The sequence below is a fragment of the Aotus nancymaae genome, unplaced genomic scaffold (assembly GCF_030222135.1).
Source record: "Aotus nancymaae isolate 86718 unplaced genomic scaffold, 86718_ANA_hifiasm-v0.15.2.pri h1tg000108l, whole genome shotgun sequence".
Classification (NCBI taxonomy): Eukaryota; Metazoa; Chordata; class Mammalia; order Primates; family Aotidae; genus Aotus; species Aotus nancymaae.
The window spans coordinates 44,044,847-44,061,017 of NW_026988523.1; positions in this window are offsets into that span (position 1 = coordinate 44,044,847).

The following is a 16,171-nucleotide window of genomic DNA, read 5'->3' on the forward strand; positions in this document are numbered from 1 at the left end:
TTTTAAAGCCCTACGTACACGACATCTTTGTACTTTTCAAATCACTGTGTTACCCCCTTCCCTTCTCCTCTGAAAACGCCTGGCTGAACCTCTCCTATTCTCACAATGGCTTTGCCTCCATTCCACTGAGGTCACTTCCCACTGAGGTCACGTTATTATACTGCTTTTTACTTCACTTCCAAGCTTGTTTCTGACTATACAAAGTGTACTGTAACTCTGAGTTCCCTATATATAGAGTTGCTTTTCCAGGAACATTATTAATAAAAGGAAAGGTCTTCCTTTTCCATTATGGAGCTATACAGACGTTACATTGTGCTTTGATGATCTGAGCTCTGACTTATAAAACCAGTGTCACTATAATTTTCACATCTTTGAGCCACTCTGCCTAGTGAGTTCTGCATAAGTCCCATGGAGTTTTTCTCGTTTCGTTTTTTAATCTTAGCTGGAATCTCTCTTCATTAGGAGTCCAGTGTCTTGTTCTCCATAGAGCTCTGAGATGGTATAGCAGAGAGAAGGGTACTAGAAACAGCAGACTGATTCTCTTTAATTTTCTAACAACTCAAATAGTTTTTTGGCTTCTACTGTTTCCTGGCTCTTCCTTTCCTCTTTTCATATAGCTGGTCTACCTTACTGATGTTTCAAGTCACTCTGTCTGCTAGAATTTAGATGAATTATATTTTAGGCTTTCAAGCCATTTAAGGGGGCAAGAAAGATTATGAACGTCTGGACCTCAGATCCACTGGCCTTAAGAGCTCAGTATCACCACAGGTTGTGGGCAGGTTGGTGTATGTTGTTCTCTGATGTTATCTTGTATCCATCTGAATGGCTCTCTGTGCACTAAGCCTTGGGAAGGAAAGACATTTGAGGGTTCACCTTCCCTAACTCCTACTCTTCCATCATTTTTTTAATATCACAATATCTTGGACATTCCCATTCATTGCCAAACCAGTACAGACCGAGTGTTTGGAAAAGAGGCAGTGGGAGGAGAACGAAGATGAGTGGAAAAAGCTGAAGTGAAAGCCTTTTCTCAAAACCTCCTAGTCAGGAGAAATGGCACTGTAGGGCAGACAACTCTAGAAATAGTAGGATACACAGAGGAAGGGCCAGAGTTCACAGACACATGTGAACTTGACATTGTAAAGAGAACATGAATATGAGGAAGACAGAAGACTCTAGTGGTTGCTGGCACAAACTCCTGGGTTCTGATTTCGGCTGCGGTGATTACTGTGTGGGTGACCCTAGACAAGTTACTCAACCTCAGCTTCCTTGTCTGTAAAAGAGGGATAATAATGGCACCAACTTCACAGGGTTGTTGTGAGAATTGAATAGGTTGATGATATAAAGTGCTTAGAATAGGACCTGGCATTTGGAAGTGCTAAATAGGTATTAACTATTATTATTCTAGAGCCATAATCCCAAACCCACAGCAGCTTGCCACCACAGAAGTTTCTCTGACACAATCATTCTTTGAGCAAGGACAATGGGGCATTCTTTCTCATAGTTACTTTTTTCTTTCTTGCTATAGGCTCTACTTGGTGTCCAGGACATTAATTAAGCAAACAAGCTTTTGCTTCAATTCAGTAAAAGCATCAGAATCCATTTTCATTTCTACTTTAATACAAGGGTCAATATGAATTGTCATCCATTGATAATGGAAATTCTCAACAATAGTTTCTCTATGATTGTGTTAGCAGCACAGTGGAGAAATATATGAAAACTTTCTCTGCTTTCCACCTCTTTCTCTCGTAACTCTCAGTATTCCACAATTAATTCCTTCCACATTACCAAGGAGAGTCCAAAGAAATCATTGTCTTGAGATCTACCACTGAAATTAAGCATTGCTAGGGGAACAACTCAAGTGACTTTGACTTCCCAAGATATAGGAGTAATTAGAAATATAAAAGGGAATGAGGGAAAGTGGAGCATTTGATGAGAAGTGATAAGGTGGCCACAAGGTGGCACAGGATGACAACCACAGAGCACTACCTTCCAGTGACTCCATTTTTCTTCAGGGCTCTGTCTCTGCTGCCCTACACTCTTACAACTTCGTGCCCTCAAAAGCTGTCTTTGCCAACACCCTCGCCGCTTTCTTCTCCCACGTGGTGATCCTCTTTCCCTAGTCCCTCTCAGCATGGATTTCCTTTCAGCATGGATTTCCCTTTTCTCCCAAGGGACTCTGCTGACTGGTCCTGTACTCAGCAGTTCCTCCTTCAGAAAAGTGAGCTCCTCCACTGCATCTCCAAGTCACACATTCAGTGGAATCTAAGCAGAATGCAGCAGAGTCCACTGGTTTAGCCATTTCACCCGTCAAGCTGGGGTCCAGCAGGGCTGAGTAATAGAAGGCTGTTGATTGACTTTATGTAACCTTCAAGAGTTTCCTGAGTAGTGTCAGTTTGAGTTTTTTAGATGATATGATTTCTACAGAGGAAATAGATTACAGCATTAAAACAGAAAGCAGTGCCAGACTGGATGTTAGTTATGGAGTTATTACCCAAAGACAAGTGGCCTAAAAGTCATAGACCAACCTACATTTTAATCCCACTGCTAGCACATAGCTTGTATCCTTAGGCTGGTTACTGAATTCTATGAGTGACATCCTTTTGTCCATAAAATGAGGGTAATACCCATCTTGTAGGATTTGTAACATGTAAAATATCTACTTCAATAAATGTTAGTCTCCCCTTTTTCCCTCATATGCAAAATGAAGGGGACTGGGCCAGGTGTTGTGGCCACACCTATAATGCCAGCATCTTGGGAGGCCAAGGCTGCAGGACAGATTGAGCCCAGGAGTTGGGGATCAGCCTGGGCAACAAAGTGAGACACAATCTCTAAAAAAAATAATAAAAATAAAAAATAAATAAATAAATAAAAATCAGCATAAGAACATAAGAAAAAGGCCCCTAAGACTAGGGAAGAAAGCTTCAAAGATATGGTCATTTAGACCATTTTTAAAGGATAAGAAAGAGGAAGTGTTGGAGAAGATTGGCGTGGGAGAAGAGAATTGAAGCCGAGGGAACAGCATGTGCAAAGGTACAAAAATGTGAACCAGAATAACCTGCTGGAAGAACTACATCCTACTGACTAGAATATAGTGTCCATGTGGGCCTGTGGCACAAGGAGAGACAGGAACCCAAACCTGGTTGGAAAATACAATCTGGGAGGCAGCTCCTGGATGTAGAGGAACCTCTGGTAATTCTCTAGTATCAACAGCATGCCCAGGTAGAGTGGTTTCAGCAGTGAGAGAGTGCCCTCAGGCAAAGAATGGCAGCGGCTGACAGCTGGAAATTGTCATCCATGGAAATGGTTGTAGCTGAGATGTGGGTGGGTGCCCCCAGCATCTCCTGGATCAACCATACATTTATGTGAGCCATTTGGTTTTCTCTAGCAGGTCTTGATTTAAGGTCCTGAACTCTGCCCACCACCAGCAGTTGCCATGACCTCTTGGCAAGACTCCAAACCCCTCCCCCTACCTTCACTCTTTAGATAAGTTATTTAAAGATGCTGTGCTTCCTTCAGAATTTCATTGATTTCCATGTTCCATTCTGCCTCTTCAGCCTCTGCCAGCCACTCTCCTGGATTCTCTGGCAGTCTGTGCCTTCCTGGTTCTTTTTTTTTTTTTAGACATAGTTTCGCTCTTGTTTCCCAGGCTGGAGTGCAATGGCTCGATCTCGGCTCACCGCAACCTCCGCCTCCTGGGTTCAGGCAATTCTCCTGCCTCAGCCTCCCGAGTAGCTGGGATTACAGGTGCGCGCCACCATGACCAGCTAATTTTTGTATTTTTAGTAGAGATGGGGTTTCACCATGTTGACCAAGATGGTCTCGATCTCTTGACATGATCCACCCGCCTCGGCCTCCCAAAGTGCTGGGATTACAGGCATGAGCTACCGCGCCCGGCCGCCTTCCTGGTTCTTGTTGGTTACTGGTTGCAGCCCTATACCTGTTCTGGAGTCCCAAGTATTGACCTGTCCTAGATTTAGTTTACTAATATGGTCTAAATTCTAGTCCAGTGATAACTTGAAGAAGCTCAGGCCTAACTTACTACCCCTAATATCTTACCCTTTTGGAACTGAGCTTTCGCCAAAGAATGCCACCGGTATTCACTCCATCAGGATCAATCAGTTCTACTCTCACCCAACTATACATAGCCCAAAAGAACCACTGGCAAGTTAAGGCAAGTTAAGCCGATTCTCAATAAGGAAGAAAGGTGATAAAGTATTCGAAGAGATTAAGTTTAAACCTTGTATTGCTGAGTTTGAAGTAGAGAAGTATCAATATTAACTTGTAAGGTATTTTATCTTTAAAAATTCCCTTGCTCTGTCCACTGAAAAGACCAAGAAATAATGATCGACCTAGTATGAATGAATATATCTAATGCCAATATCATGATTTTAAAATCTATAATCCATTAAAAGAAATCATGGCTGATTCCATGTCTAAGGCAGTAAAGGTACAAGATGAGTCTTATACTAGACATCTCATAATAGAAAGGAAGGAAGCGACACATGATCATTAGGGCCACGTTAAAGGAATTCAGGAGTCACTTATTAGCAAAGACAGAATAATTGGAACACAAGCATCAAGAAGAATAAAAACTGAAATCATTTGAAATGCACCAAATATGTTTAAATCCATGGGTTTAAACGGATTTAAACATATTTGGTGCATTTCAAATGATTTCAGTTATATATAAACTGTTACTTTTTTTAAAACTCTCTTTGACCACCTGTGGAGTACGATAAGGACGCAACTTAACTATTTTGAGAACTTTTAAATAAAGAGAAAGAACCAGACACTTGTTCTGCCTTTCATATATGAACTGAATCATTCAGTAGCCAAATAGTCAGGGAGGGGTCTTTTAATAGACATATTAAAGCTAATAAATGAAGAAACAGTGATTGAATTAGAATATCATTTGAAACTCCTAATATGTTAATAGAACTAGGCAATCAGTATCAATGGCTGCTAACATACACACTCACACACACATCACACACACATACGTGACATTGTGTGTCATCTGATAAAAGGACACAACACAATATCATCTCCATAGTAGTCTTGCCAAAAAAAAAGAATCAAACCTATCTAATCAAAACTCTAAATCCAACTACCAATTTACAGAAAGTACAAACGACAGGGAACATGCTAAACTACACCATGCAATGTAATTAACAAAATCCATGCTATGGGAATCCATTAACAGAGCAATTTAGTTTATTCAACAAATAAAGTGCAAGATGAAAGAAGAATATGGGGAATTGTAGTTAAAAGAGATTTAAAAGACATCTTTTTTTTAACTGATAAAACTTAACTATAGTGTTTAGGGATGCATGCTGGAGTGATAAAGCATTTTTAAAAAGCAAAGAAGCCATTATCATAAAAGTCAGGATAAAACACAGATTTCCTAGTCCATTAAAAGAATTACTAAAGGACTGGAAGAGTCTGGGTTTTTATTTTGTAATATTTCTAAAACTGAGTCCCTTGAATGCAAACCCCTCCCCGCAAAAACAGGAGAGATCTCAGCTCACTGCAACCTCCACCTCCCAGGTTCAAGCTATTCTCCTGCCTCAGCCTCCTGAGTAGCTGGGATTACAGGCACCTGCCACCACACCCAGCTAATGTTTTATATTTTTAGTAGAAACAGGGTTTCACCATGTTGGCCAGGCTGGTCTCAAACTCCTGACCTTCAGGTGATCCATCCATCTTGGCTTCCCAAAGTGCTGGGATTATAGGTGTGAGCCACTGCACCCGGCCCATTTTTTCTAACCTAAAAAACAATTTAAACAGGCATGGTGGCTTATGCCTGTAATCCCAGCACTTTAGGAGGCCAAAGTGGGAGGATTACTTGAGACCAGGAGTTTGAGCCCAGCCTAAGCAACACAGCAAGACCCCCTTCTGTACAAAAAAAAATTTAAAATGAGCCAGGCATGGTGGTATGTACCTGCAGTCCCAGCAACTCAGGAGGCTGAAATGGGAGGATCCCTTCAGCCCAGAAGTTCAAGGATACAGTGGGCTATGATCATGCCACTGCACTCCAGCCTGGGTGACAGAGCATGATCCTGTTTCTAAAAAATAGAAAATCTAAGAAAAAATGCAATAGCCTGACAACACCAAGTGTTGGTAAGGTTACTGAGCAATGGGAGGTCTCCTCCACTGCTAGCTGTGTGGATGACAGGTACCGACGTATACGGACAGTTTGGTACCACCTAGGAAGCTGACATACGTATGACTTAGCACTTACAGGCCTAGGAATGTATCTTTGAAAAATGGCACACATTGTGTTCACTGTGCTCACTCAAAGGAAAAAGAAATGGTGCACACCAGCACCAAAATACCTCTATAAGTATGTATATCCATAAAAGCATTTTCCATAATAGGCCCAAACTGGAAACAACCCAAAAATGTCTACCCATATTTGAATTGATTTTTTTCAAGTGTGATTTAGTCCTATAATGGACTTTAGAGTAATGAAAATGAATGAACTCAGCTATGTGCCACAATTTGGATGACTCCCATAAATATATCATTGAGCAAAAGAAGAAAAAACAAAATTCATAAAGTATGACTTTATTCAAATAGTCTTCATAAATAGGAAAATAAACTATCTTATTTGGAAATGCATCTACAGATGATGAAATTTTTTTAAACGCAAAGAAATTATTGTTACAAAAGTCAGGATGAATGACTTCTAATAGGTAGGGATACGCCAGTAATTATGTGAAAGGAAAATAAATCTTGGGACCGCAAAATCACTAAACTCAAGGGAAAAGTAAAGCTGGGAACTGCTTAGGGCAAACCTGCTTCCCATTCTATTCAAAGTCATCCCTCTGCTCACCGAGACAAATGCATATCTGATTGCTTCCTTTGGAAAGGCTAACCAGAAACTCAAAAAAATGCAACCATTTGTCTCTTATCTACTTATGACCCTGGAAGCCCCCTCTCTGCTCCGAGTTGTCTGACCATTCTGGACTGAACCAATATACATCTTACAAATACTGATTGATGCCTCATGTCTCCCTAAAATATATAAAACCAACCTATACCCTGACCACCTTAGGCACATGTTGTTGGACCTCCTGAGGCTGTGTCAGGGTGTGCATCCTTAATTTTGGCAAATTAACTTCCTATATTGACTGATCAGATATTTGGGGCTCACAGGTAGGAGCCCCCACTTTTGGCATTTGGGTGGTAGCAATGTTCTATTTCTTGACCTAGGCAGTACTGAAATGAGTGTGTGTGTGTGTGTGTGTGTGTACTTTAGTACTTTATGTACATTATATAGCACAATAAAATAAGAACAAAAGAAATATGGCTAGACGCCGTGATTCACACTTGCAATCCCAGCACTTTGGGAGGCTGAGGCTGTTGCAAAACAGCTCAGCATCAAGGAGGCAGAAGTGAGCTAAGACTCCATTCATTCACAAAGGTGAAGCCAAATCAAACAGCTCAGCAAATCACAACAGCTTGCTCAGATATTCATTCCTTCCTCAGCCTCAGCCTCCCAAAGTGCTGAGATTACAAATGTGAATCATCTAAACGCTTGAGGGCAGGTGTTCGAGACCAACCTGGCCAACTGGTGAAACCCCATCTCTACTAAAAAAACAAAAATTAGCCGGACGTGGTAGCAGGTGCCTGTAGTCCCAGCTACTTGGGAGGCTAAAGCAAAAGAATCACTTGAACCCAAGAGTCAGAAGTTGCAGTGAGCAGAGATTATGCCACCGCACTCCAGACTAAGGGACAGAGTGTTACTCTGCCTCATTTAAAAAAAAAAAAAAAAGGAAAAGAAAAAAACATCTCTCTCTTAAATTAGAATATAAATAAAGCACAGCCATATTTGACTTAGAAAAATAATGACAGGCAGTCATTATTCTCTTTTAATTTACAACTTTTAACCCAAAGTGCTTAAACAGGAAGCTTCTGAGAGCTTTTTATCTGAAAAGCTGTGTGAAGTGTTTGGCTCAGCCATGCTATTCCCTTGCCCTCCATGTCTTTTGCTCAGGGACCAGGGAATTTGACAGGAGAATGTCAGTGGATGGGCAGGGTCAGAGCTGAGGCAAGCTGGTCTTTGTTGAGGAGACACTGGACAGAAGGTGTGCTCATAACACTACCTGAGCAAACAGCTCAGCTGTTGCAAAACAGCTCAGCATCAAGGAGGCAGAAGTGAGCTAAGACCCCACTCACTTACAAAGGTGAAGCCAAATCAAACAGCTCAGCAAATCACAACAGCTTGCTCAGACCTTTGTTCTTTCCTTTATTAAACAAATATTTACTGGGCATTTACCAGATGTTAAATTTGCCATAGGCCCTGGGAATATAAAGGTGAAGTTGTTTTTTTTTTCCTGGAGGAATATTACTTTATAATGGAGGAATGACAAAGTAAGTGAATACATTATAACAAAAGATGAGATAGCAAGTGGTCTGAAGAGAAATAAAGCAAGGGAAGGAGATGGTGACCAGTTGCTTGTCTATTTTAGATGGACTGATCAGGAAAGGCCTCTCTGAGATGGTGGCATTTTGGCAGATACTTGCATGAAGAGAGGTAACAGAGAAGATGCAAGGTAGAAAAAGCAAACATGAAGTCCCTGAGGTCAGAACAAGCTCGGTGTGTCCAAGGATCAGCCTGAGATCCACTGTGGCCCGAGCAAAATAACGAAGGGAAGATGAAGTCAGAGAGGCCAGCAGGGATCAAACCCAGTAGGATCTTGTGAGCTGTGGATTTTATTCTCTGTGTACCACTGCAGTGTCACCCAGGCTCTAACTTTCTTAACAATGTTGAGAACTGTCATCAGCTACCTGGGCCTTCCAGGTGTTTGATGCAGACTCATTCTCTCCTGAAGTACTTTGGGAAGTTCTTTGGAGGCACCCGCTATGTGCCATACCTTCCCCCAGCCGGAGATATCTCACCTCTATCTCCCTTGGTGTAGGTTATCCTGACTGTCCCTTCCTCCAGAGCTTCTTGTATCCCTCCAGACTGTTTCACCTGAGCTCACCTCTCCATGCAGTGCTCCCTCAGTCTCTCTCTGTTCTCTCTCGCTCGCTTGCTCTCGCTCTCTCGCTCTCACCATTCTTATCTGGGCCACAGTAATTGCTCAGCATCTTCTATCAGACATGCTGGGGATGGAGATGGCGCCCCATTCAGCAGCCTCTCTCCTCCACTAGCACAGAGAGCCAGCCCCAGCCTCTAGACATGCTCCTGTGCATCCACCAACTGCAAAAGACATTTAACCAGTCCACAGGAGGGCCAAAAGAAGCCCCTTTCCCTAGGCCAGTGTCTCTCAACTTCAGTGATACTGACATTTAGGGCTTGTATTTTGTTATTGCAGGGGACTATCATATGCATTTGAGGATGTTTAGCAGTCTTGTGGTCTGAATGTTGGTGTCCTCCCAAACGTCGTATGTTGGAAGTACTAAGAGGTGGGGTCTTTGGGAAGTGATTAGGTCATGAGGGCTCTAAATTTATGCATGGGATTTATGCCCTTATAAAAGAGGCTTGAGGGAGCGTGCTTGTCCCTTCCACCCCATGAGGATGCAACAGCAAGGTGCCGACTATGAAGCATAGAGTAGTCCCTACCAGACACCAAACCTGCCAGCGCCTTGATCTTGGACTTTCCAGCCTCCAGAACTGTGAACAGTAAATTTCTGAGTTTTTTTTAGAAATTATCCATTTCAAGATGTTTTGTTGCAGCAGCCCAAACAGACTAAGACAAGCAGGATTTCTGGCCACTAGCCAATAGATGCCAGCAGCAGCCCCTAAGCTGGAACAACACAAAATGTCTCCAGACATTGCCAAATGTCCCCTGTGAAGCAAAGTCACCTTAGTGGATGAGCAACTTCAGCCCTGGGCTGAAGTGAGGAAGATCCTGCTTCCCTGGGGAAGGGGTATAGCACTCAAAGCTTAAGGTAACAGCCTCCTCCTCAATCTCTAATTCCACTTTGGGCTTTCCAACCTCTTTCATACCCTCACACAGTGAAGTCTTAAGGCTTGCAATACCTGTTTTCAGAAACCCTTTTTCCAGGTACTACAACAGACCCCTCCCATCTCCTTGAGAAACATAAAAGTATTTGGAACCTGGAGTTCTGGCACTTCAGTCAAACGTGAGACATAAATCGTCCCATTCTCACATCCTATTATGCTATCATTTTTGTGAAAGAAAAACAGGGGCAGACATATACATCACACATGTATTTGCTAGTACAGTCTCTGCCCAGAGCATCTTTGGGAAGACTCAAGAAACCTGAAAGATAATATTGTTTTTCTTCTGAGGAAGGGAACTAGGTAGCTGGACAAGCAAAGATAGAGACTTTTCACTTTTATAACCTTTGATTTCTAAACCATTTCATCTATAAAAGATAAAAGATTTAAAAGATAAAAAGAGCCAAGAATTCTAAAGAAAGAAAGAGAAAGGAAGGAAGGAAGGAAGGAAGGAAGGGAGGGAGAAAGGAAAGAACCCCCCAGTTTTAGGACCTTATAAGGAAAGGCAGGATTGCATAAGAAAAAAGTACATATGGAGAGACTGTTTTTTTTTTTGAGACGGAGTTTCGCTCTTTGTTACCCAGGCTGGAGTGCAATGGCGCGATCTCGGCTCACCGCAACCTCCGCCTCCTGGGTTCAGGCAATTCTCCTGCCTCAGCCTCCCGAGTAGCTGGGATTACAGGCGCGCGCCACCACGCCCAGCTAATTTTTTGTGTTTTTAGTAGAGACAGGGTTTCACCGTGTTGACCAGGATGGTCTTGATCTCTTGACCTTGTGATCCACCCGCCTCGTCCTCCCGAAGTGCTGGGATCACAGACGTGAGCCACTGCGCCCAGCCAGAGAGACTGTATTTATTATTAGAAAGCAAGAAGGTCCAGCTGCTCTGTGGCCCGCGTGTGTGGTGGGGTAAAAACTGAAGCAAATAAAAACAATTCATGTAATTTTTATACAGATATTGCAGGTCCGTGAGACTCTGCCTCTGAAGAATGGATTCAAAATTGATTTTTCCTACCTGACAGCTACAAAATCAATGTATTCTCTTCCTTCCTTCCTTTTTTCCTTCCCTCCCTCCCTCCTTCCTTCCTTCCTCCCTTCCCTCCCTCTCTGCCTCTCTTTCCCTCCCTTTCATTCTTTTTCTCTTTCTTTTCTTTCTTTCTTTTTCTTCTTCTATTTCTTTCTTTCTTTTTCTTTCCTTTTCTCTCTCTCTCTCTCTTTCTCTTTCTTTCTTCAAGTATTCGAGTGCTCACTATGTGCCAAGCACTGTCCCAGGAGCTAAAGACACAGCAGTGACCAAAGCAAAACCCCTGGCCTTCATATATTCTAATGCAGGGAGAAGACAGAAAATGTAGACTAATTAAGTAAATTACACTGTGAGTTAGAGGGTGAGAAATGCTAAAAAGAAAAAGAAAATAAGAATAAAAAATCAGAAGGTGACTGCTGAACAAACTCTTGAATGGTGCCGAGGGAGGAGACTTTCAGACTTCCTGCACACAGGGCCTCACGCTCAGAAGAGACACACTTGGTTTGATTCTCTGCTATCACCATCTTGAAATTCCTAATGATTTTTTTAACAAGAAGCCTCACATTTTCACTACACACTGGGCCCCACATATTCTGTAGTGGTCCTGATTTCAGATAAGTGGGGGATGAGCCTTTCAGGCAGAAAGTAACAGCAATGAGCATACCTGGAGTTTTCAAGAAGCAAGGGGGTCAGAGCGACTTGTTGGTGGGGTGGAGGCAGTACGCGGGGTGATGTGCACACAGCATGAGGCCATCCTCAAGCTGGGCTTCCCTGAGTGAGATGGAAAACAAGCTGTAAAAACAGGCGTGACCCTACACATGTTTTAAAAGGACAACTCTTGATTTTTATTGAGAATAGGCTTTAGGTGGGGAAGAATGAAATCAATGAAATCAATTAAGAAGCTGATGAAATAATCCAAATGAGACCTGGCTTGGCCCCAGGTGTTATTTGAGTGAAGGCAATGAAAGGTGGTCAAATTCTGCAGCATTCTGAAGGCATAATTGACAGGATTTGCCAGACTTTTCTATAGGCTAAAGGAGGAAAAGAAGAGTCAAGGATAGCTCTGTTGTTGACCTGAGCAACTGATAGGATGGAGTTGCTATTTTGAAATGCAGAAGGCTGTGAGAGAAGGAAGTTTTTCAAGGAAGATGAGAAATTTTTGAATATTTTAGGATAAACTATTTCACTTCTAAGAGAAGATGTCCAATAAGTTACTGAGTATCTGTGTCATGAGTTTGTGGGGGGACTTTGTATTGACAATATATATTTAGGGGTGATTAGCCCACACAGATGATATTAAAAGTCACGGGAGTAAACGAATCATCATGCAAGTATGTCGACAGAAAAGAAGTTCAAGGTTTGAGTTTTGAGCTATTCCATAGTAGTGGACAAACATGGGGGGACCAGCAAGGGAAGACTCCAAAGGTATGCTTCGTATAGAAAAGTTACCATACTGGCCAGGCATGGTGGCTGATGCCTGTAATCCCAGCACGTTGGGATCCCAGCCCGAGGCTGGAGGATCACCTCAGGTCAGAAGTTTGGAGACCAGCCTGACCAACCTGGAGAAACCCCGTCTCTGCTAAAAAAAAAAATACAAAATTAGCCAGGAGTGGTGGTGCTTGCCTGTAAACCCAGCTACTCAGGAGGCTGAGGCAGGAGAATCACTTGAATCCGGAAGGCAGAGCTTGTGGTGAGCTGAGATCGCACCATTGCACTCCAGCCTGGGCAACAAGAACAAAACTACGTCAGGAAGGAGGAAAGGGAGGAAGGGGGGCGGGGGGAGAGAGAGAGAAAAAAAAAAAAGAAAGAAGGAAAGGAAGAAAGGAAGGAGGAAAGAAAGGTTACCATCTTAATGTAGACTAATTGAGAACTTTTTTTGATATATTGAAAAATAAGAGGCATACAACACTACAACCAGGCTTTGGTTAGCGCTCCCAATTCAAACAATCCATTAGCAAATGTTGTAACTGGCCAGCAGAAGAGCACTGAAGCCCAAGCCATGAAAATTGTGATCATGATGATGATGATTATTAATTTTTTGAACAGAGAGAAAGGCTGGACTTGTAGGGTGACCAACAGTGCTAGTTTATCCAAGACAGGGGATTCCCAGGACACAAGACTGTCAGTGCTAAATCAGGTAACTCATAGGCAAACTTGAATGAATTGGTCAATCCAACTTAGTGTCAGTCCTTCACTCAAATCTAGTCCTCTCAGTTCATTAACTAGTATTTTCTCATCTGTAAAAGTAGGAGTGATACAGGGTTGTTTATTAAAATAAAATAAAACAAGAAAATTGCCCATCAGAATGCCTGACACTTAGTAGGTCCTCAATAAATTATGGCTATTATTATTAGAAGAAAACCACTCTGTATACCTCAGTACACCCTATGGACACCATTGGATTATGGCAAGCAAAATACTGGCAGGGCACAGTGGCTCACGCCTATAATCCCAGCATAGACTGGTAGGCCAATGTGGGCAGATCACGGGAGGTCAGGAATTCAAGACCAGCCTGGCCAACATGGTGAAACTCTGTCTCTACTGCAAATACAAAAATTAGCCAGGCATGGTAGCATGCACCTGTAGTTCCAGCTACTCAGGCGCCTGAGGCAGGAGAATTGCTTGAACCCAGGAGTCAGAGGCTGCAGTAAGCCGAGATGACACCACTGCACTCCAGCTTGGGTGACAGAGTGAGACTCTGTTTCAAAAAAAAAAAAATTAGGGTTCACAATTATGATCTTGAGTTATTAAAGAACATTAAACTATGATCGCTATATTTTTGTATAGCACCATTGTCCATTAAGAGGTGTGGGGATCATGATACTAGACATAAAATAAGGAGAGGTAGCTTAACACAATATTTGGTTCTACTATAGATAGCATTTATACTGCTGTAATAATATCTACACTATTGAATTACAACTTATAAAATTGAATTATAGACAAATTATGGAGAAATTAACAGTAGTTTCAGAACATAGTGTAAATATTATTAATCTGTGTATGTCAAAGTACAGCTATAGTTGACAGAGATGGCAAAGTGGAAATGGGATAAAGAGAGACAAAAGCAGTAGGAGCATCAAGAGCCAGCATGGGAAGTGAAGAAATGCAGTCTCTGGTTTGTGGAAGAATCAGTTGAAGGTTGATTGTGTTGCTTAAAGATGCCATGACTCCAAGTGAAGAAACTGAGAAAGGTAATAGAACCATTTGGAGGGTGGGAAAATCAGATGACAGAGAGACAGAGAGAGAGACAGAGAGAGAGAAATGGGAGAAAGGGAGGGAGTGAAATGAAGAGACATCACATCTCCCTCCGTCTCTCCCTCCTTCTCTCTCTCATCTGAATTTGAACATGCATTAATTCTATTTATGAAATTTTAAAAATAAAAACAGAAAGGATGTACAAATGGCTGCCAATTCAAAGTAATTTAAAGAAAGAATATTTAGATGCATAAAGGCATTCACCTTTTCAGAAAACGGAGTTATTATATACTCATTCCTTGAGTATGTAAGAATTCCAAGATCTTACTCCACCCAGTTTCCCTTTCACTCTGAAGTTGGACCACTCTTTGTATAAAGAACACTGTCGAGACCATCCTGGTCAAGATGGTGAAACCCCATCTCTACTAAAAATGCAAAAAATTAGCTGGGCGTGGTGGCGCGTGCCTGTAATCCCAGCTACTCAGGAGGCTGAGGCAGGAGAATTGCCTGAACCCAGGAGGCAAAGGTTGCGGTGAGCTGAGATCGCGCCATTGCACTCCAGCCTGGGTAACAAGAGCGAAACTCCGTCTCAAAAAAAAAAAAGGACACTGAAAATGGAAAATCGGATTCCTGTACCTTGATTTCAGTTTAGATAAAGAGTAGCTAATCAATCAACCCTTGAGTATACCACCATTATTTTTATGAAATCAGGCTTCCACCTGGGATAACAGCTCTACAGTATTTGTTGCTTAACTTGCAAAGCTGTGCATTACTCTATATACAGAATGTTCCTGTCCAACTTGGATTCTGTAAGAACTTCAATCTAATTCACAGATCCATTCAAATTTGTCAGTTGTCCAAATAATACCTATTATAGGTTCAGGATCATACATAATGTTTAGCTGTCTTCTCTCTTCAGTTTCCTTCAACCTGAACCAGTTCCTGAGTCTTACTTTATTTTTATGATCTTGACATTTTTTAAAAGAGCAGGTTACTCACTTTGCAGAAAGTCCATCAATTTGGATTTGTTTAGTATTTCTTCATAATTACATTTAAGTTATACAATTTTTGGCAGAAATACCCCAAAAGTGATGCTGTGTTCTAGTGGCATCCTATCAGGATATATACAATATCCATTTATGCTATGATGTTTTAACTTATATAAGATAGTATCTGAGTCTCTATTGTAAAATTAACTATTAAATATTTGGTATTAATATGTAGTCTGTGGAAATAACTTTGGAGTTATGTAAATAGTCTGTTCCTTATCAAATGTTCACCCACTAGTTTTAGGATCCATTGATGAGTTTCTTTGAATCAATTATTACTATAATGATTACAAAATGATCCTAACTCTATCATTTCCTCTCTGCTTATTAGTGGGCATCTCACTGCAAGGTAGAGTTTTCTACTCTGCCCCAGTTATTTATTTATTCATGCATTTATTTATATCAGCATGGACTTGTGGATTTCTATTTTATTCAGTGGATTGTATCTGTTATTATCATTATTTGTTTTGATGCTTAAAGTATCCCAGATTTGGTCAGTGGAAACTTCATTAAGTTGGTTTCTGTGTTCTTATGAATAAAAGGAATAACATCCCGTATCATTCTTCAAGCAAGTTTTACTTTCTGGCACTAAAAATATACTTCAGGCTAATCTTGTGCTTATTTGTTCCATATCTGGAATCAGCAATTTATTCAAGGATCCTTGGCTCCTTTTAGTGGAAAATAGTATTGAGAAACCAAGATCCAGGCACTACACATGCTCATTGCTACTGGGATATCGTTGCTTCTAGGCCATCACAAGAGACAGAGCTAGAAATATATGAACACACACACACAGCCTAGATGTTTTCTATGTCAGACTATCAAAACCATATTCAAAAGCATGAGTTCACACCAATATTTCCAATCCTCAGCTAACACTCCAGGGTTTTTTCCAGCCTTGGCTTTTCCAGGTTTGTAATTCCTTTCTCA